This window comes from Staurois parvus, unplaced genomic scaffold (genome assembly GCF_062004578.1).
Source record: "Staurois parvus isolate SC_StPar_1 unplaced genomic scaffold, SC_StPar_1.0 ptg000073l, whole genome shotgun sequence".
Classification (NCBI taxonomy): domain Eukaryota; kingdom Metazoa; phylum Chordata; class Amphibia; order Anura; family Ranidae; genus Staurois; species Staurois parvus.
Window position 1 is genome coordinate 1,113,666 of NW_028317869.1, and position 22,394 is coordinate 1,136,059.

The 22,394-nt window shown below is 49.0% G+C and overlaps 1 pseudogene; it reads right to left on the bottom strand.

Annotated features, from left to right (window-relative positions):
• Positions 1–22,394, bottom strand: part of LOC149469362 (NACHT, LRR and PYD domains-containing protein 3-like) — a 58,715-nt pseudogene that overhangs the window by 31,023 nt on the left and 5,298 nt on the right.

A 22,394-nucleotide genomic window follows, 5' to 3' on the forward strand; every position in this document is an offset into this window, starting at 1 on the left:
CTCCCATCCCCATCACGCCTCTGCCTTTGGGAGTCATGCTTGTAACTGTCAATCTTGCAATGCCTCGTGGGACTTGTAGTTTGACACCCGTGTGCTAGAGCGTGAAACACGTTGGGTGGAACTAAGAGTGCTGCCGTATTGTTCTGTTTGTGGTGGCCATCTTTGTGAGTATTTTGTTATTTTATGTTGATGCGAGTTGCTCTTAAAAAAACTACTACACTATATACATTTGTGTTCAAAATAATAGCAGTGTGTTGAAAAAAGTGAATAAAGCTGAAAATCCTTCTAATAGCTTTTATTTCCATCCACACAAATGCATTGGGAACACGACACATTCTATTCCAAATCACAACATGAAGAAAAATACATCAAATTTGTGTTGTTCCTCTAAAAAAATGGAAGAAAAGTGAATATTAGACGGTTCAAAAAAATCGCAGTGTTTGTATTCTTCTGACAAACTGTCTGCGCCCACTAGACCCAAAAAGAACAATCTTACTTCCATCAGCCCACAAAATGTTCCACCATTTCTCTTTAGGCCAGTCAATGTGCTCTTTGGCAGATTGTAACCTCTTCAGCACACGTCTTTTTCCCAACAGTGGGACTTTGCGGGGACTTCTTGCAGATAGCTTGGCTTCACATAGACGTCTTCTAATTGTAACAGTCCTCACAGGGAACATCACACCTTCTTTCATCTTCCTGGAGCTGATTGTTGGCTGAGTCCTCACAGGGAATGTCACACCTTCTTTCATCTTCCTGGAGCTGATTGTTGGCTGAGTCCTCACAGGGAACGTCACACCTTCTTTCATCTTCCTGGAGCTGATTGTTGGCTGAGTCCACCCCATTTTGGCTATTCTTCTATCCATTCCAATGGTAGTTTTTCGCTTTCTTCCACGTCTTTCAGGTTTTGGTTGCCATTTTAAAGCATTTTCCATCATTTTAGCTGAGCAGCCGATCATTTTCTGCACTTCTTTATATGTTTTCCTCTCTCCAATCAACTTTTTAATCAAGGTACGCTGTTCTTCTGAACAATGTCTGGAACCACCCATTTTCCTCAGAATTTCAGAGAGAAATGCACTGTAACCAGCATGTCCAACATTTGCTGCCTTCCTTCCTTAAATAAGGGCAATAATTGCCATCTGTTTATCAAAGAATGAATGACGTCACTAATAGAACTCCACATGGCTATTATTTTGAACACGCCCCTTTCAATGAGTGATTCAATGACACAGAATCAGCAGCATGCATGTCATGACTGTGGGGTCTGTTGGATTTCTATGACTCTACTACACCTGCTAGGAAATTATTTGCCATGTAGAAATATCATTTCCACCAAAAACAGTGATTGATCCGGTTAGTGATGTCTGACTGCTAGTATTTTGAACACAACTGTATATTAATTTGGTTCTTGCTGGTGAGCACTCACTTTATGCAGCTTGCTCTGGATTCGGATGTCCTGAATAGATGCCAATATCAGAAGGCTCTTCTATTAAAGGGACCACATCTGCTGATAGAAGATCGCAGAGCTGATACAATACATAGAGCTTGTATGTGGTTTATAATTGATGCAGCCATACCTTCTGGTTAGAGATGAGCGAAGTATTCAAAAATTCGATTCGACTGATTCGGCGAATTCGTGGAAAATATTCGATTCGAGTCGAATATATTCGCTGTGAATTTAACTTATAAAAGGGTGTTTCTAGGCTTCAGAGAGCCTTTATATTAGTGCAGAACACTGTACCTTTAATTTAAATGCCCTTGGAGTCTGCTGGGGAAGAGAAATAATACTGTCAGTCAGTATGACATGCAGATGAGTGCCGTCGATCTTAGAATCACCGCACACTTCACTCATTTGGGCAGTCACGGGGCCAAAACCAGTGTTTGGAGCCACAGTGTGGCGGTGGAGGCAGCAGCAATGGGAGGCCATACAGCAACCTATGGCAAAATGGAAACCAGCAGGAGTGTGAGGAGACCTGAAAGTGGCACATGGCAGAGTGGGAGCAATGGGAGGCGGTACAGGGACCCATGTCACACTGTGGACCCAGCAGCAGCGTGACGAGGCGGTACGGGGGCCCATGGCAGATTTGGGGCCTGGCAGCACCTATAGGAGGCCTGTAATCTGCCAGCAACCTATGACAAAATGGAAACCAGCAGGAGTGTGAGGAGACCTGAAAGTGGCACATGGCAGAGTGGCAGCAATGGGAGGCGGTACAGGGACCCATGTCACACTGTGGACCCAGCAGCAGCGTGACCAGGCGGTACCGGGGCCCATGGCAGATTACAGGCCTGGCAGCAGCAATGGGAGGCCCATAATCTGCCAGCACCCTATGACAAAAAATTGAACACACCAGCAGTGTGTGAGGAGACCTGAAAGTGGCACATGGCAGAGTGTGGCGATGGAGACAGCAGCAATGGGAGGCCGTACAGGGACCCATGAGAGACTGTGGACCTGGCAGCAGCATGAGGAGGCGGTATAGGGGCCCATGGCAGATTAGGGGCCTGGCAGCAGCTATGGGAGGCCCGTAATCTGCCAGCACCCTATGTCAAAAAATTCAACACACCAGCAGTGTGAGGAGACCTGAAAGTGGCACATGGCAGAGTGTGGCGATGGAGACAGCAGCAATGGGAGGCCGTACAGGGACCCATGAGAGACTCTGGACTTGGCAGCAGCATGAGGAGGCGGTATATAGGGGCCCATGGCAGATTAGGGGCCTGGCAGCAGCTATGGGAGGCCCGTAATCTGCCAGCACCCTATGACAAAAAATGGAACACACCAGCAGTGTGAGGAGACCTGAAAGTGGCACATGTTTGGGGCATGATTCATGGCGGATTTAGTCAGTTGTGTCAGGAACTGGTGGTTTGAAATCCAGACTAATCCACGCCTGATTCATTTTCACAACCGTGAGTCTCTCCACACTTTGGGTGGACAGTCGTGTCCTCCGCGGAGTTACAATACCTCCTGCCGCACTAAACACGCGCTCCGATGCCACGCTACTGGCCGGGCATGACAGCCTTTCAAGGGCAAATTCAGCTAGTTGGGGCCAAAGGTCAAGTTTCGTTGCCCAGTAGTCAAGGGGATTGTCTACCTCGGTTGGCAGGGTGCTGTCCAAGTAGGCCCAAGCCTGTTGTTTGAGGTCCTGCTCCAGGTCCACCTGATGCTGCTGCTGCTGGTTAGTAGTTTCCTCACTGCGCTGGTGAAGAAAGCTACTCATCATCGACTGCAGACTGAGGCAGCCGCTGCTGGTGGAGCTGCCACTGCTCCTACCACCCCACCCCTCCCCTGCTGCCATGGCAGCGGAACGCGAGCGCACAGGGCCCACAGTGTCTGAGGATGGACGTTGGCGCACAAAGGCAGAGACCAACTGACTACATAGGTGGTTTTTATAGTACGTTATTTTGGCCTCCCTCTCAGCAGGTGTGAAAAAGGCCACCATTTTGGAACGGTAGCGAGGGTCCAACAAGGTGGACAGCCAAAAGTCATCCCTCTGTCTGATGGTTATTATTCGGCTGTCGCTACGCAAGCAACCGAGCATGCTATGGGCCATTTGTGCCAAGGAATGCGAGGGACTCCCTGCCTCCATCTCCACAGCATACTGCCACGGTGCGTCTGGGTCCTCTGTCTCCTCCTCCTCCTCCTCTACCAGATGCTCCTGCTCCTCCACTCCTGTCCGCTGAGTGGAAAAACCACCCATTTCACTCAATAATTCCTGAGCACCAATGTCCTCCTCTACCTCCTCCTCTTCTTCCTGTCCTGCCCCCACAGGGGTCATGTGGCGTTGAGATCTGTGCGCCACGTCTACCGCACCCTGACCAGCCATTGTTAACAGCATTTGTTCCAGGACGTGCAACAGAGGAATGACGTCGTTCATCCCATAGTCCTGCCGACTCACGAATAGCGTGGCCTCCTCAAAGGGCCTGAGCAAGCGGCAGGTGTCACGCATGAACTGCCAATGGCTGACATCGAAGTTACACAGGGGAGTACCTTTATCCGCTTGTAACATCAGGAAATCGGTGATGGCCTTTCGCTGTTCGTAAAGGCGGTCTAACATGTGTAGGGTTGAATTCCACCTTGTTGCAACGTCGCAGATCAGGCGATGCTGTGAAATTCCGTTCTGCCGCTGCAGCTCAAGGAGGGTGTGCTTTGCGGTGTAGGAATGGCTGAAATGCATGCAAAGTTTACGTGACATTTTAAGGATGTCTTGCAGTGGGATGGTGGATTTTAGGAACCGCTTGACAACCAGATTGAACACGTGAGCCATGCATGGCGCATGGCACAACCTTCCTTGACGCAGAGCAGACACCATGTTCTTTCCGTTGTCGGTCAACATGGTTCCGATTTTCAGTTTGCGCGGAGACAGCCATCTGTCGATTTCTCTGTTCATTACACTGAGAAGTTCCTCCCCTGTGTGACTACGTTCGCCTGGACCTGGCAGCAGCATGAGGAGGCGGTATATAGGGGCCTATGGCAGATTAGGGGCCTGGCAGCAGCTATAGGAGGCCCGTAATCTGCCAGCACCCTATGTCAAAAAATTCAACACACCAGCAGTGTGAGGAGACCTGAAAGTGGCACATGGCAGAGTGTGGCGATGGAGACAGCAGCAATGGGAGGCCGTACAGGGACCCATGACAGACTCTGGACTTGGCAGCAGCATGAGGAGGTGGTATATAGGGGCCCATGGCAGATTAGGGGCCTGGCAGCAGCTATGGGAGGCCCGTAATCTGCCAGCACCCTATGTCAAAAAATTCAACACACCAGCAGTGTGAGGAGACCTGAAAGTGGCACATGGCAGAGTGTGGCGATGGAGACAGCAGCAATGGGAGGCCGTACAGGGACCCATGAGAGACTCTGGACTTGGCAGCAGCATGAGGAGGCGGTATATAGGGGCCCATGGCAGATTAGGGGCCTGGCAGCAGCTATGGGAGGCCCGTAATCTGCCAGCACCCTATGTCAAAAAATTCAACACACCAGCAGTGTGAGGAGACCTGAAAGTGGCACATGGCAGAGTGTGGCGATGGAGACAGCAGCAATGGGAGGCCGTACAGGGACCCATGAGAGACTGTGGACCTGGCAGCAGCATGAGGAGGCGGTATATAGGGGCCTATGGCAGATTAGGGGCCTGGCAGCAGCTATAGGAGGCCCGTAATCTGCCAGCACCCTATGTCAAAAAATTCAACACACCAGCAGTGTGAGGAGACCTGAAAGTGGCACATGGCAGAGTGTGGCGATGGAGACAGCAGCAATGGGAGGCCGTACAGGGACCCGTGACAGACTCTGGACTTGGCAGCAGCATGAGGAGGCGGTATATAGGGGCCCATGGCAGATTAGGGGCCTGGCAGCAGCTATAGGAGGCCCGTAATCTGCCAGCACCCTATGTCAAAAAATTGAACACACCAGCAGTGTGTGAGGAGACCTGAAAGTGGCACATGTTTGAGGCATGATTCATGGCGGATTTAGTCAGTTGTGTCAGGAACTGGTGGTTTGAAATCCAGACTAATCCACGCCTGATTCATTTTCACAAACGTGAGTCTCTCCACACTTTGGGTGGACAGTCGTGTCCTCCGCGGAGTTACAATACCTCCTGCCGCACTAAACACGCGCTCCGATGCCACGCTACTGGCCGGGCATGACAGCCTTTCAAGGGCAAATTCAGCTAGTTGGGGCCAAAGGTCAAGTTTCGTTGCCCAGTAGTCAAGGGGATTGTCTACCTCGGTTGGCAGGGTGCTGTCCAAGTAGGCCCAAGCCTGTTGTTTGAGGTCCTGTTCCAGGTCCACCTGATGCTGCTGCTGCTGCTGCTGCGGCTGGTTAGTAGTTTCCTCACTGCGCTGGTGAAGAAAGCTACTCATCATCGACTGCAGACTGAGGCAGCCGCTGCTGGTGGAGCTGCCACTGCTCCTACCACCCCACCCCTCCCCTGCTGCCATGGCAGCGGAACGCGAGCGCACAGGGCCCACAGTGTCTGAGGATGGACGTTGGCGCACAAAGGCAGAGACCAACTGACTACATAGGTGGTTTTTATAGTACGTTATTTTGGCCTCCCTCTCAGCAGGTGTGAAAAAGGCCACCATTTTGGAACGGTAGCGAGGGTCCAACAAGGTGGACAGCCAAAAGTCATCCCTCTGTCTGATGGTTATTATTCGGCTGTCGCTACGCAAGCAACCGAGCATGCTATGGGCCATTTGCGCCAAGGAATGCGAGGGACTCCCTGCCTCCATCTCCACAGCATACTGCCACGGTGCGTCTGGGTCCTCTGTCTCCTCCTCCTCCTCCTCTACCAGATGCTCCTGCTCCTCCACTCCTGTCCGCTGAGTGGAAAAACCACCCATTTCACTCAATAATTCCTGAACACAAATGTCCTCCTCTACCTCCTCCTCTTCTTCCTGTCCTGCCCCCACAGGGGTCATGTGGCGTTGAGATCTGTGCGCCACGTCTACCGCACCCTGACCAGCCATTGTTAACAACATTTGTTCCAGGACGTGCAACAGAGGAATGACGTCGTTCATCCCATAGTCCTGCCGACTCACGAATAGCGTGGCCTCCTCAAAGGGCCTGAGCAAGCGGCAGGTGTCACGCATGAGCTGCCAATGGCTGACATCGAAGTTACACAGGGGAGTACCTTTATCCGCTTGTAACATCAGGAAATCAGTGATGGCCTTTCGCTGCTCGTAAGGGCGGTCTAACATGTGTAGGGTTGAATTCCACCTTGTTGCAACGTCGCAGATCAGGCGATGATGTGGAATTCCGTTCTGCCGCTGCAGCTCAAGGAGGGTGTGCTTTGCGGTGTAGGAATGGCTGAAATGCATGCAAAGTTTACGTGACATTTTAAGGATGTCTTGCAGTGGGATGGTGGATTTTAGGAACCGCTTGACAACCAGATTGAACACGTGAGCCATGCATGGCGCATGGCACAACCTTCCTTGACGCAGAGCAGACACCATGTTCTTTCCGTTGTCGGTCAACATGGTTCCGATTTTCAGTTTGCGCGGAGAAAGCCATCTGTCGATTTCTCTGTTCATTACACTCAGAAGTTCCTCCCCTGTGTGACTACGTTCGCCAAGGCATACCAGGTGCAGAACAGCGTGACACCGTTGCGCCCTGCACATGTGATATGCCGGTCGGGTAATGGGACTTGGCACGGGGGTGGCGGCTGAGGACACGGCGGAAGAAGAGGTGGTAGAGGCGGACATGTTTGCTGGACCAAGGACGTGCAAACGTGGAGGCAAAAGCGGCGTGACCTGTCCAAGTTGCTGGTGCGGCTGTGACGGCACCACGTTCACCCAGTGGGCCGTAAATGACATGTACTGTCCCTGACCGTAGTTACAGCTCCACACGTCGGCGCTGCCGTGCACTTTGGCAGAGACCGACATGCTCAAAGACTGGCCCACCATGTCTTCTACATGTGAATGCAGGGCTGGCACTGCCTTTTTGGCGAAGAAATGACGGCTTGGCACTCTCCACCGCGGCGCGGCACAAGCCATCATTTCTCGGAAAGGTGCTGAGTCCACCACTTGGAAAGGGAGGGACTGCAGCACCAGCAACTTGGACAGGAGGACGTTCAGCTTCTGCACCGTCGGGTGCGTGCTCGCAAACTGTTGTCTCTTGGAAACGGATTCCAAGAAAGACTGCTGACGGAATCCGTGAAGAGGAGTAGCAGGAGAAGGAGCATCTGAACGAGCGGAAGATGCCAACGAGCGACAACTCCCCTCAGCAGAGGTGTTGGAGCCTTGACTGGCTGATGGAGGGCGATTGACGTCGGGTGACGGAGCAAGTAACGGAGCGGGTGATGGAGCTGGGGCGGGCAGAACTGCCGTATCTTTATCACGGTTTTCCCAGGCCACCAAATGGCGACGCTGCATATGCTGCCGCAACGCTGTAGTCCCAACATGGGCCCCCTGGCCACGCTTGACTTTCTGGCCACATAGTCGACATACGGCTACGTTTACTTCCTCGGGCGGCTTGACGAAAAATTGCCACACCGCCGAGTAGGAAACTTTGCCCCCGATACTCCTCACTGGCTGACTGCTGCTTCCTCCGTGCACACCGGCACCACTACTGGCCGTGGTGGTAGGCTGCAGTGGAGCTGGTGCTCTACTCCATGGCCGTTTGGCTCCACTGACACTGCTGCGACCCTGCTGCTGTCTCCTGGGCAACCCACCGACTGTTTCGCTCACTTCCAAGCTGCCACCCTCTTCTCCTGATGATGCGGAAGAAATTTCCTGATGACGACGAGGCTGCCAAGTGCGATCAACCTCCTCATTATCAAGTAGGGTCTCCGCCTCACTACTAGCCCCCTCGGCTGCGTCTGGGTCAGGAGACAGACCTGTCTCTAGACCGGCTACCGGGCCACTCTCCTCGCCACTACTTCTTCACCTGGCTGCTGAAAAGGCGGATGTCTCCCCCCGTTCCTGACCGCCCTCTGTTAGCTCTTCCTCACTGTACAGTGGGGCTGAGCCCACAGCATGCGATACTTCGCTTGGTGAGGGAACAGCAAAGGACAGGGGCAGGTAGAGGACACGTGATTTCAGTGGGCTTGGTCCCGGGCCATGCCAACTAACGGTTGTGTCTGACGTACCCACCGACCGTTGGCTGTAGGTGTCAGAGGTGACCTGGGAAGAGGAAGACGACCGAGCCAACCAATCGATGACGGCAGGGTTGTCGGTGGAGACACGACCGCTGGATGACACCGGGAGCACTGGCCTCTGGCTGCGACTAGTGCTGCCTCGACCCCTTCCTCTGCTGCCACGTCTGCTCGCTCCTGAAACATTGCCTCCTCTGCCACTCCTCTGCATGTTGTCTGACATACTCTTTAATTCAAAGATTCTGTGTCCCAGAGTAACAATTCTGTGTCCCTGAGTAACAATTCTGTGTCTGTCCCTGAGTAACAATTCTGTGGCCCTAAGTAACGGTTCTGTGGCCCTCAGTAACAATTCTGTGTCCCTGATTAACGTTTATGTGGCCCTAAGTAACGGTTCTGTGGCCCTCAGTAACAATTCTGTGTCCCTGATTAACGTTTATGTGGCCCTAAGTCACGGTTCTGTGGCCCTCATTCAAAATTCTGTGTCCCTCAAGAAACAATTCTGTGTCTGTCCGTGAGTAACAATTCTGTGGCCCTAAGTAACGGTTCTGTGGCCCTCAGTAACAATTCTGTGTCCCTGATTAACGTTTCTGTGGCCCTAAGTAACGGTTCTGTGGCCCTCAGTAAAAACTCTGTGTCCCTCAAGAAACAATTCTGTGTCTGTCCGTGAGTAACAATTCTGTGGCCCTAAGTAACGGTTCTGTGGCCCTCAGTAACAATTCTGTGTCCCTGATTAACGTTTATGTGGCACTAAGTAACGGTTCTGTGGCCCTCAGTAACAATTCTGTGTCCCTGAGTAACAATTCTGTGTCTGTCCGAGTAACAATTCTGTGGCCCTAAGTAACAGTTCTGTGGCCCTCAGTAACAATTCTGTGTCCCTGAGTAACAATTCTGTGGCCCTAAGTAACGGTTCTGTGGCCCTCAGTAACAATTCTGTGTCCCTGATTAACGTTTCTGTGGCCCTAAGCAACGGTTCTGTGTCCCTGAAGAAACAATTCTGTGTCCCTGAAGAAACAATTCTGTGTCTGTCCGTGAGTAACAATTCTGTGGCCCTAAGTAACGTTTCTGTGGCCCTCAGTAACAATTCTGTGTCCCTGATTAACGTTTCTGTGGCCCTAAGTAACGGTTCTGTGGCCCTCAGTAACAATTCTGTGTCCCACAGTAACAATTCTGTGTCTGTCCCTGATTAACGTTTACGTGGCCCTAAGTAACGGTTCTGTGGCCCTCAGTAACAATTCTGTGTCCCTGATTAACGTTTCTGTGGCCCTAAGTAACGGTTCTGTGGCCCTCAGTAAAAATTCTGTGTCCCTCAAGAAACAATTCTGTGTCTGTCCGTGAGTAACAATTCTGTGGCCCTAAGTAACGGTTCTGTGGCCCTCAGTAACAATTCTGTGTCCCTGATTAACGTTTATGTGGCCCTAAGTAACGGTTCTGTGGCCATCAGTAACAATTCTGTGTCCCTGAGTAACAATTCTGTGTCTGTCCCTGAGTAACAATTCTGTGGCCCTAAGTAACGGTTCTGTGGCCCTCAGTAACAATTCTGTGTCCCTGAGTAATGTTTCTGTGGCCCTAAGTAACAATTCTGTGGCCCTCAGTAACAATTCTGTGTCTGTCCCTGAGTAACAATTCTGTGGCCCTAAGTAACGTTTCTGTGGCCCTAAGTAACAGTTCTGTGGCCCTCAGTAACAATTCTGTGTCTGTCCCTGAGTAACAATTCTGTGGCCCTAACGTTTCTGTGGCCCTAAGTAACAATTCTCTGGCACTCAGTAACAATTCTGTCTGTCCCTGAGTAACAATTCTGTGGCCCTAATAACGTTTCTGTGGCCCTAAGTAACAGTTCTCTGTGGCCCTCAGTAACAATTCTGTGTCTGTCCCTGAGTAACAATTCTGTGGCCCTAACTAACGTTTCTGTGGCCCTAAGTAACAATTCTCTGGCACTCAGTAACAATTCTGTCTGTCCCTGAGTAACAATTCTGTGGCCCTAATAACGTTTCTGTGGCCCTAAGTAACAGTTCTCTGTGGCCCTCAGTAACAATTCTGTGTCTGTCCCTGAGTAACAATTCTGTGGCCCTAAGTAACAATTCTCTGGCACTCAGTAACAATTCTGTCTGTCCCTGAGTAACAATTCTGTGGCCCTAATAACGTTTCTGTGGCCCTAAGTAACAGTTCTCTGGCACTCAGTAACAATTCTGTCTATCCCTGAGTAACAATTCTGTGGCCCTAATAACGTTTCTGTGGCCCTAAGTAACAGTTCTGTTGCCCTCAGTAACAATTCTGTGTCTGTCCCTGAGTAACAATTCTGTGGCCCTAACTAACGTTTCTGTGGCCCTAAGTAACAATTCTCTGGCACTCAGTAACAATTCTGTCTGTCCCTGAGTAACAATTCTGTGGCCCTAACTAACGTTTCTGTGGCCCTAAGTAACAGTTCTGTGGCCCTAAGTAACAGTTCTGTGTCTGACCCTGAGTAACAATTCTGTGGCCCTAACTAACGTTTCTGTGGCCCTAAGTAACAATTCTCTGGCACTCAGTAACAATTCTGTCTGTCCCTGAGTAACAATTCTGTGGCCCTAACGTTTCTGTGGCCCTAAGTAACAATTCTCTGGCACTCAGTAACAATTCTGTCTGTCCCTGAGTAACAATTCTGTGGCCCTAAGTAACAGTTCTCTGTGGCCCTCAGTAACAATTCTGTGTCTGTCCCTGAGTAACAATTCTGTGGCCCTAAGTAACAGTTCTGTGGCCCTAAGTAACAGTTCTGTGTCTGACCCTGAGTAACAATTCTGTGGCCCTAACTAACGTTTCTGTGGCCCTAAGTAACAATTCTCTGGCACTCAGTAACAATTCTGTCTGTCCCTGAGTAACAATTCTGTGGCCCTAATAACGTTTCTGTGGCCCTAAGTAACAGTTCTGTGGCCCTCAGTAACAATTCTGTGTCTGTCCCTGAGTAACAATTCTGTGGCCCTAACGTTTCTGTGGCCCTAAGTAACAATTCTCTGGCACTCAGTAACAATTCTGTCTGTCCCTGAGTAACAATTCTGTGGCCCTAATAACATTTCTGTGGCCCTAAGTAACAGTTCTCTGGCACTCAGTAACAATTCTGTCTATCCCTGAGTAACAATTCTGTGGCCCTAATAACGTTTCTGTGGCCCTAAGTAACAGTTCTGTGGCCCTCAGTAACAATTCTGTGTCTGTCCCTGAGTAACAATTCTGTGGCCCTAACTAACGTTTCTGTGGCCCTAAGTAACAATTCTCTGGCACTCAGTAACAATTCTGTCTGTCCGTGAGTAACAATTCTGTGGCCCTAACTAGCGTTTCTGTGGCCCTAAGTAACAATTCTGTGGCCCTAACTCTGTCCCTAATACAGAGCGGTCTGCCTCTCTTGAATGACTGGAGGCAAATGAAGAATTCTAAAATGGCCGCCATTTATAGCTCGACCATTACACAGTGCTGGCTGGCTGGCTGCTGATTGGCTAATGCGATCACATGTCATTAAGGAATGCATTATGGGTCAGCGCGCCTTGTCTGCGCGCCTTCCCAGACATCCCCACTCCGTCGCCGCACATGTCCGCCGCCATTTTAGGAAAAATTTCGATTCGCGCGTCCGAAGTAGGCTATTTTTCGGATTCGGCGCAAATCGAAAATTTTCCAATATTCGACTCGAATTCCACTTCGCCTACTTCGATTCGCTTATCTCTACTTCTGGTGAGTGCAGTGTGGAGGTGGTGGTGGACACAGTGGAAGCGTGTACAATAGTATTTGAATCACCTGGATGTCACTTAAAGGAATAACACCCACAAACTTGAATTTATATTATATATGATTCCTAGTTCTTCCTCTCACAGATATTGATCAGGAATTGGTAGGAAATGGTCATTATAGATGGGAACTCACCATTTTGTGCTCTGCTTTTGTGGAGGTCATTTGCAGGTCCCATCAGACCAATCAGTGTAAAGACTTTAATGGAGACATCCAGAGCCTCTTCTTCTCCATATGTGTCTATCAGGAGGTCCTTGGTGGTGATCCAGTCTGCATTCTCTAGTCTTCCTCGGGGGATGGGATGTTTATCTCCATAGGAGAAATCCGACAATCTGTTCCTAAATCTCTTGAAGTCACATTCTTTCAGATCCTCCAGAGAATATATGATAAGATCCCCGGGGGTTACATTCTTCTTTCTCCCAACACCAGGAGCCATCCCTGCAGACAGGAAAATTCCTAATCATAAACATTCATCCTGATTGGACGATTTCTGACACATGACAGCAGAAAAGTCTGTAATGGCAGCCAGCAACACTGTAAAGAGCATATAGAAAGGAAAGGAAAATATCCCCCAATATAGCTACAGTTGCAAGAAAAAGTATGTGAACCCCTTGGGATTACGTGGAATTTTGCATGAATTGGGCATAAAATGTGCTCTGAACGTCATCTAAGTCACAACAATAGAAGAACACAGTCTGCTGAACATAATACTACACAAACATTAGATGTTGCCATGGTTTAATTGCACATAACATGTAAACATTCACAGTGCAGGGAGGAAAAAGTATGTGAACCTTTGGACTTAATAACTGGTTGACCCTCCTTTGGCAGCAATAACCTCAACCAAACGTTTCCTGTAGTTGCAGATCAGACCTGCACAACGATCTGGAGTCATTTTGAACCACTCCTCTTCACAAAATTGTTTCAGTGTAGCAATATTCTTGGGATGTCTGGTGTGAATCGCTCTCTTAAGGTCATGCCACAGCATTTCAATTGGGTTGAGGTCAGGACTGTGACTGGGCCACTCCAGAAGGCGTATTCTGTGCTGTTGCAGCCATTGTTTTGTTGAATGACTTGTATGCTTTGGGTCATTGTCCTGTTGCATCACCCATCCTCTGCGGAGCTTCAGTTGGCAGACAGATGGTCGTACGTTTTCCTGCAAAATGTCTTGATAAACTCTGGAATTCATTTTCCCATCAATGACAACAATCCATCCAGGCCCTGAGGCAGCAAAGCAGCCCCAAACCATGATGCTCCCTCCGCCATGTTTCACAGTGGGGATGAGGGTTTGATGTTGGTGTGCTGTGCCTTTTTTTTCTCCACACATAGTCTTGTGTGTTCTTCCCAAACAACTCAATCTTGGTTTCATCTGTCCACAGTATATTTTGCCAGTAGTGCTGTGGAACATCCAGGTGCTCTTTTGCAAACTTCAAACGTGCTGCAATATTCTTTTTGGACAGCAATGGCTTCCTCCGTGGTGTCCTCCCATGTACTCCATTCTTGTTTAATGTTTTCCTTATTGTAGATGTGTCAACAAAAATGTTAGCATGTGCCAGAGATTTCTGTAGGTGTTTAGCTGACACTCTGGGATTCTTCTTTACCTCATGCAGCATTCTGCGCTGTGCTCTTGCAGTCATTTGTACAGGACGACCACGCCTAGGGAGAGTAGCAACAGTGCTAAACTTTCTCCATTTGTACACAGTCTGTCTTACCGTGGACACATGAACATCAAGGCTTTTGGAGATACTTTTGTAACCCATTCCAGCTTCATGCAAGTCAACAATTCTTGATCGTAGGTCTTCTGAGAGCTCTTTTCTGCGAAGCATGGTTCACATCAGACAGTGCTTCTTGAAACCAGTAAACCCAAAACAGGTGTGTGTTTTTTAAGGGCAGGACAGCTGTCAGCAACACATCCAATATCATCACACTGATTGGAGTCAAGGTTGGCTCACTCCTGGCTCCAATTAGCTCTGGGAGAAGTCATTAAGCTAGGGCCTCACATACTTTTTCCTCCCTGCACTGTGAATGTTTACATGTTATGTGCAATTAAACCATGGCAACATCTAATGTTTGTGTAGTATTATGTTCAGCAGACTGTGTTCTTCTATTGTTGTGACTTAGATGACGTTCAGAGCACATTTTATGCCCAATTCATGCAAAACTCCACGTAATCCCAAGGGGTTCACATACTTTTTCTTGCAACTGTATATGTATATTACCCTATGGAGAGATTGGCTTCTCGGTGATAATCCTACATGCCTACCTCTAGAATGGTGACTTTCCACTCTGATGGATGAATATTGGCTGCAAACACCTACAGTCAGGGTCTATTGATAAAAACATTATCTTCACAAATAATCCCCATAATGTGTCTAACAGGCTTACTTCCTATGATCATCAACTCCATTTGGTGGCCAAAATACAGTATTTTCTTGAAATACCTCATTCAGGAAGATCTGGCTTTATGACTGCTAGATGGAGCTACTGATCATATGAATTATTATTACCCCAATATTATTTTCATTTTTTCTTTATGTAATCTTTTCCAGCAAGTTACAGGTAATAGGTAATAAAGGTTTAGGTGTCACATAGACAACAATTAGTAGAATACATTGTAATTGAGATGTTATCGTACATCATTAGATATACAGCATGAATACCAGGGATTATACATAGTAACATACGACAGTGTAATATTTCTATTCGTCAGATCTGTATAACAATAGTCAGTGCCTAGGGTAGGTAGTGTGAAATATCAACTGTAACATTGGGAGAAAAAGAATTTCAAAGAAGCAGTCATTTTCATCAAGCCCTGTTCACATCCAATGATTTGGGATCATGGGCTGAATTGCTCGATTCTGCCTGCGATTCCAAATCACACTGCAGTGCTGCACACGTTTGTCTGCCATTCACTTTTAATAGTACAAGAATGCAGTGTGGTGTTTCCGTGATTGTCACACAATTTATCATGTAGCAATCAGAGCAATGGAGAACCCAGAAGTAGATTCAATGTCAATCACGATGAACGCCAACCACCAACCTGAATGAAGAGAAAAAATCTTGCTGTTTACTGAACACATCCTTTCCCATGTCTCATTGTGTCACTGAATGATACCACCTCATGTTTACCTGTCATTCAGCACTCTCAAAAAAAGGTAAAAAATAGGAAATAGGACAGGATAGGAGAGCAGACATGTTTGGTTAAAGGGGGCTTCCATATTACAATAAGCTCCTCACCACCACAGTCCAGGGTTGTGGGGAAGAGGCCCTTGTCCCCATTAACATGGAGACAAGATGCTTTGGGGGAGAGTCCCCCTCTTCCAAAGCCCCCATGTTGAGGGCACATGGCGTGGTATGGTTCAGGAGGGGGGCTGCTCACTTGTCCCTCTTTCCTGGCCTGCATTCTTGGATAAGGGCCTGTTAAGGATAGGGGGGGCCCATGTTATTTTTTTTTATTTCTAATGCCGGCTCTTCTTTTGTTTACATTATGCTGTCAGCAGGGAATCCCAGTGACAGTAGAGGAGTCATAGTTGTTAAGGATGCAGCTCCGTAACAACAAGCTGTTCACAAATCAGTTTGGATCATTTGTTATTTCAGATGTTTCAAACATCCAAATGAAATAAATTAATTGTGTTGTTTCATTATAATTTATTTTGGCTTCATTGTAATTTGTTACTATTGTTTTTCAGATATTTGGATACATTCGAATCTACAAATAACAAAAATTTTGTCCGAATTTCGATTCGTAACGAAATTAAAAAAAAACAAAACACATATGTCTACACAAACTCATAGCAATATTTCATGTGTAGACATCCTACTGTATATGTATGGATGACCATTTTTTAACATCAGGTTTAATAATTGTTTCATAGTAAAATAAAAGAAACTATCAGTTCGTAAAAAAACCTTATCCCTTGAATAGTAATGTGTTGGATCAGAGTGAACTCCAATTACCTGCAAATTTCCCAACTGAAGAAGGCTCCTGAACTCTTCTAATGGGTGGAGTGGCCAGATGTCTACAGGATATGTCCAGACTACAGAGATATAGGACATCCTATCATCTAAAGTCTCTGGTGATGTGAGATGGAGGAAAGACATTGGAAAGGATTGTCAGGATCAGCAGTCATACCTTGTGAGGAGGAGGATGAAGAGGAAGAGGTCCCCGAGGAGATTACCTGAGATGACATCACCTGGAAGGAGCACAAGCATTAATAAACCCATTTGTAGAGTGATGAATGGAAACAATAAGGAGGATTTTGTTCCCTTAAGTGGATAACAATTGGCTGCCTGGTTGTCCAATCAGAGAATAGCAGATTTGGATGGGCTTCTGTCATTTACAACCCATATCTAGGCGTGTCAATCAGTACCTTCATTCTGGCATTCATCTGATTGGTATATTGTTTAGGGCCAGACATGAGTCTGTTGTACATGAAGAGACCAACTCCACAAATCTGTGCCATTCATAACTAAGACTGGTACTAATCAAAACCAAAGTATCAGCCAGCAAGTTGTCTGCAGAGAGGTCAGGTGATACGTCAGGTTTGTGGTCACCTAGGGGAAGGGAGGTGAAGATTTAAGGGACAGTTAGGGTCCAGGGGTTGGGAATAAGATTAGACATGAGGGTTGGGAGAAGGGACATAGTAAGTTTCAGGGTGATAATAAGAGGACATGGGGGATAACAGGGAACCCCAACATCTAACACTTGGATATGGGTGTCTAAATTACCATCTTGTGATATATTCGGGTTCCTCTCTTCATCTGGATCTACTGAGATGTTGGATGTGTAAGGACATTGTAAGTAGAATTCTGTTCTACTCAATCAATTTATTTCCAACATTTTGTAATACTCAGAATTGTACAGAATCCACAGAGTCGTCTGAACATCCATCCCTTCCACTCTATATTATGTCCCTCCAGTAATTGGAATAGGATAAGAAAGGGTAGGCTGGGACCTGCAGTTCCCCACAGCTAGAGAGTTTACATAGCTGGACACATAGGAGATATTAGTAGATGGATACTGTGACTTGTAGTTCCCCATGGTCAAACATCCAGGGGATATCAGTGGAGGGAAGCTGAGACATGTAGTTTCCCTATGGTCAGACATCGAGGGGATAGCAGTGGAGGGATGTATAGAATTGTACAGACCCTCCTCTCTATTGAATACTATCTATAAGATGGAGAGAGAGTGTTAGCTTTATTATAAAATAAGGAAATATATCAATATTTGCATCATTTTATGATGGTTCTGGTTCTCCTAGGTGTATGGACTCATTGTTTGGTGTCTACTCAACAGCTGAACCTACAGAATTACACATACTTTTGGATTCATAATTTATAACCCAATACATTATGAGTGTTTGAAGACTATAATTACCAAAATCCTACCTGTACTACTTATATAAGATGCAGCCACCAGTCCCTTCTATCCATGTGGTCAGGTCAGGAGGGTGAAAAATACACGATGATCTCTAAAAAAATTACAATTGAGAAATGCAATCATATTATTGTCATATCTGAGGGGTCTCATCTATCCTAGTGGGTATACTCCATGTGTTTTATCCAATCCCAGGGCAGAAGAAATAGTTTTTATTATCTATACCATGTGCCTGTGTTTATGTGTGTCTTACTTTTTAACTTCTGTTGTTTGTAACTGTTATTACCAAAGTGCACTGCCCACCTAGAGATATCAAATATAAAATGAATACAGTCCTTGATTTCTCTGAATATCACAACGATCTGTAGAGGCTGTGACTGGAGCGCTCATACTAACTTTAGAGGTGATACTGGCTGCTTTATCTAACCTGTAGCTGCTAGTGAGAGCAGTGTGTGTGGTCTGTGATAACCTGTGTGCCTGTTTTTTTGATGGCCGAGTGTACTGACCAGTGGTGTATGGAGGAAGGCTCCTCATAAGCCCATAATTAAGTAGGTTGTAATAACCTGAGTATTAGGTGTGTGTTGTTTATGGTTACTATCTGTGTCCACTTTGGGTAAATTTAGATTCCCATGAAAATTTTCCAGCGTGCTGGTGATTTCCAAGAACACATGATGGATGGTAATACATTGCTCTTTGGGCCTTTTATCACTGTACCTCTGTACCTTAACTTCTGACCAAATCCCCCTCTATTCCATATAACCATCCTCACAGTGATGAACCTCCACCATTCCATATACTAATCATACAGAGGAGCCCTTACCATCCCACCAGCTATTGCAGCCTATGGCCATAGATAATCCCCTGCAGTGTCCTGTTTATAATGAAATATATACATATGATAAAGCCTGCCCCAATCCCTTCTCCTCCTCTTTCTCACCTCCAGCACCCATCCCCTCCTTCTCTTCATATTCTGATGTACTTAGCAATCATACTGCCTACAACCTAACCTGGCCTCTTTTGTTTAGCAAGGAAACTCCTTTCAGGGATCCTGAGATCAGAGACAGGTTGATCATTAAAGAGAATCCTGACACTATCAGGAAATGTGGTGAAGAGCTCCTTACAAAGAATGTCCTCAAAGTGGCACATTTTGTGCTCCATATTGGGATGGAGGCCGTGGATCGGTCATTTTGTCCTTGTATAATAGTCTATTAGACGGGCAGTGTTGTCCCGGTCTTGGTGTAGCACACACACGGGCAGTGTTGTCCCAGTCTTGGTGTAGCGCACACACGGGCAGTGTTGTCCCGGTCTTGGTGTAGCACACACGGGCAGTGCTGTCCCGGTCTTGGTGTAGCACACACACACATGGGCAGTGCTGTCCCGGTCTTGGTGTAGCACACACGGGCAGTGCTGTCCCGGTCTTGGTGTAGCGCACACACACATGGGCAGTGCTGTCCCGGTCTTGGTGTAGCACACACATGAGCAGTGTTGTCCCGGTCTTGGTGTAGCACACACACGGGCAGTGTTGTCCCGGTCTTGGTGTAGCACACACACATGGGCAGTGTTGTCCCAGTCTTGGTGTAGCACACACACATGGGCAGTGTTGTCCCGGTCTTGGTGTAGCACACACGGGCAGTGTTGTCCCAGTCTTGGTGTAGCACACACACGGGCAGTGTTGTCCTGGTCTTGGTGTAGCACACACACGGGCAGTGTTGTCCCGGTCTTGGTGTAGCACACACACAGGCAGTGCTGTCCTGGTCTTGGTGTAGCACACACACGGGCAATGTTGTCCGGGTCTTGGTGTAGCACACACACGGGCAGTGTTGTCCCAGTCTTGGTGTAGCACACACACACAGGCAGTATTATCCCGGTCTTGGTGTAGCACACACACGGGCAGTACTGTCCCGGTCTTGGTGTAGCACACACACACAGGCAGTATTATCCCGGTCTTGGTGTAGCACACACACACAGGCAGTATTATCCCGGTCTTGGTGTAGCACACACACGGGCAGTACTGTCCCGGTTTTGGTGTAGCACACACATGGGCAGTGTTGTCCCGGTCTTGGTGTAGCACACACACGGGCAGTGTTGTCCCGGTCTTGGTGTAGCACACACACGGGCAGTGCTGTCCCGGTCTTGGTGTAGCACACATGGGCAGTGTTGTCCCGGCCTTGGTGTAGCACACACACGGGCAGTGCTGTCCCAGTCTTGGTGTTGCGCACACACGGGCAGTGTTGTCCCGGTCTTGGTGTTGCGCACACACGGGCAGTGTTGTCCCAGTGTTGGTGTAGCGCACACACAGGCAGTGTTGTCTTGGTGTAGCTCACACACGGGCAGTGTTGTCCCAGTCTTGGTGTAGCACACACACATGGGCAGTGTTGTCCCTGTGTTGGTGTTGCGCACACATGGGCAGTGTTGTCCCGGTGTTGGTGTAGCACACACACAGGGGCAGTGTTGTCCCAGTCTTGGTGTTGCGCACACATGGGCATTGTTGTCCCGGTGTTGGTGTAGCGCACACACGGGCAGTACTGTCCCGGTCTTGGTGTAGCACACACACGGGCAGTATTGTCCCGGTCTTGGTGTAGCACACAGACACGGGCAGTGTTGTCCTGGTCTTGGTGTAGCACACACACGGGCAGTGTTTTCCCGGTCTTGGTGTAGCACACACACGGGCGGTGTTGTCCCGGTCTTGGTGTAGCACACACACACGGGCAGTGTTTTCCCGGTCTTGGTGTAGCACACACACGGGCAGTGTTGTCCCGGTCTAGGTGTAGCACACACACGGGCAGTGTTGTCCCGGTCTAGGTTTAGCACACACACGGGCAGTGTTGTCCCGGTCTAGGTGTAGCACACACACGGGCAGTGTTGTCCCGGTCTAGGTGTAGCACACACACGGGCAGTGTTGTCCCGGTCTAGGTGTAGCACACACACGGGCAGTGTTGTCCCGGTCTAGGTGTAGCACACACACGGGCAGTGTTGTCCCGGTATTGGTGTAGCACACACACGGGCAGTGCTGTCCCAGTCTTGGTGTAGCACACATGGGCAGTGCTGTCCCGGTCTTGGTGTAGCACACACACGGGCAGTATTGTCCCGGTCTTGGTGTAGCGCACACACGGGCAGTGTTTTCCCGGTCTTGGTGTAGCACACACACGGGCAGTATTGTCCCGGTCTTGGTGTAGCACACACACGGGCAGTATTGTCCCGGTCTTGGTGTAGCACACACAAGGGCAGTGTTGTCTCGGTCTTGGTGTAGCACACACACGGGCAGTGTTGTCCCGGTCTTGGTGTAGCACACACACGGGCAGTGTTGTCCCGGTCTTGGTGTAGCACACACACGGGCAGTGTTGTCCCGGTCTAGGTGTAGCACACACACGGGCAGTGTTGTCCCGGTCTAGGTGTAGCACACACATGGGCAGTGTTGTCCCGGTCTTGGTGTAGCGCACACATGGGCAGTGTTGTCCCGGTATTGGTGTAGCACACACACATGGGCAGTGTTGTCCCGGTATTGGTGTAGCACACACACGGGCAGTGCTGTCCCAGTCTTGGTGTAGCACACATGGGCAGTGCTGTCCCGGTCTTGGTGTAGCACACACACGGGCAGTATTGTCCCGGTCTTGGTGTAGCGCACACACGGGCAGTGTTTTCCCGGTCTTGGTGTAGCACACACACGGGCAGTATTGTCCCGGTCTTGGTGTAGCACAAACACGGGCAGTATTGTCCCGGTCTTGGTGTAGCACACACAAGGGCAGTGTTGTCTCGGTCTTGGTGTAGCACACACATGGGCAGTGTTGTCCCGGTCTTGGTGTAGCACACACGGGCAGTGTTGTCCCGGTCTTGGTGTAGCACACACACGGGCAGTGTTGTCCCGGTCTAGGTGTAGCACACACACGGGCAGTGTTGTCCCGGTCTAGGTGTAGCACACACACGGGCAGTGTTGTCCCGGTCTTGGTGTAGCGCACACATGGGCAGTGTTGTCCCGGTCTAGGTGTAGCACACACACGGGCAGTGCTGTCCCAGTCTTGGTGTAGCGCATACACGGGCAGTGCTGTCAAAGTCTTGGTGTAGCACACACATGGGCAGTGTTGTCCCGGTCTAGGTGTAGCACACACACACAGGGGCAGTGTTGTCCCGGTCTTGGTGTAGCACACACACGGGCAGTGCTGTCCCAGTCTTGGTGTAGCGCATACACGGGCAGTGCTGTCAAAGTCTTGGTGTAGCGCACACACGGGCAGTGCTGTCCCAGTCTTGGTGTAGCACACACACGGGCAGTATTGTCCCGGTCTTGGTGTAGCGCACACACGGGCAGTGTTGTCCCGGTCTTGGTGTAGCACACACACGGGCAGTATTGTCCCGGTCTTGGTGTAGCGCACACACGGGCAGTGTTGTCCCGGTCTTGGTGTAGCACACACACACGGGCAGTGTTGTCCCGGTCTTGGTGTAGCGCACACACGGGCAGTGTTGTCCCGGTCTTGGTGTAGCACACACACGGGCAGTGTTGTCCCGGTCTAGGTGTAGCACACACACGGGCAGTGTTGTCCCGGTCTAGGTGTAGCACACACATGGGCAGTGTTGTCCCGGTCTTGGTGTAGCGCACACATGGGCAGTGTTGTCCCGGTATTGGTGTAGCACACACACATGGGCAGTGTTGTCCCGGTATTGGTGTAGCACACACACGGGCAGTGCTGTCCCAGTCTTGG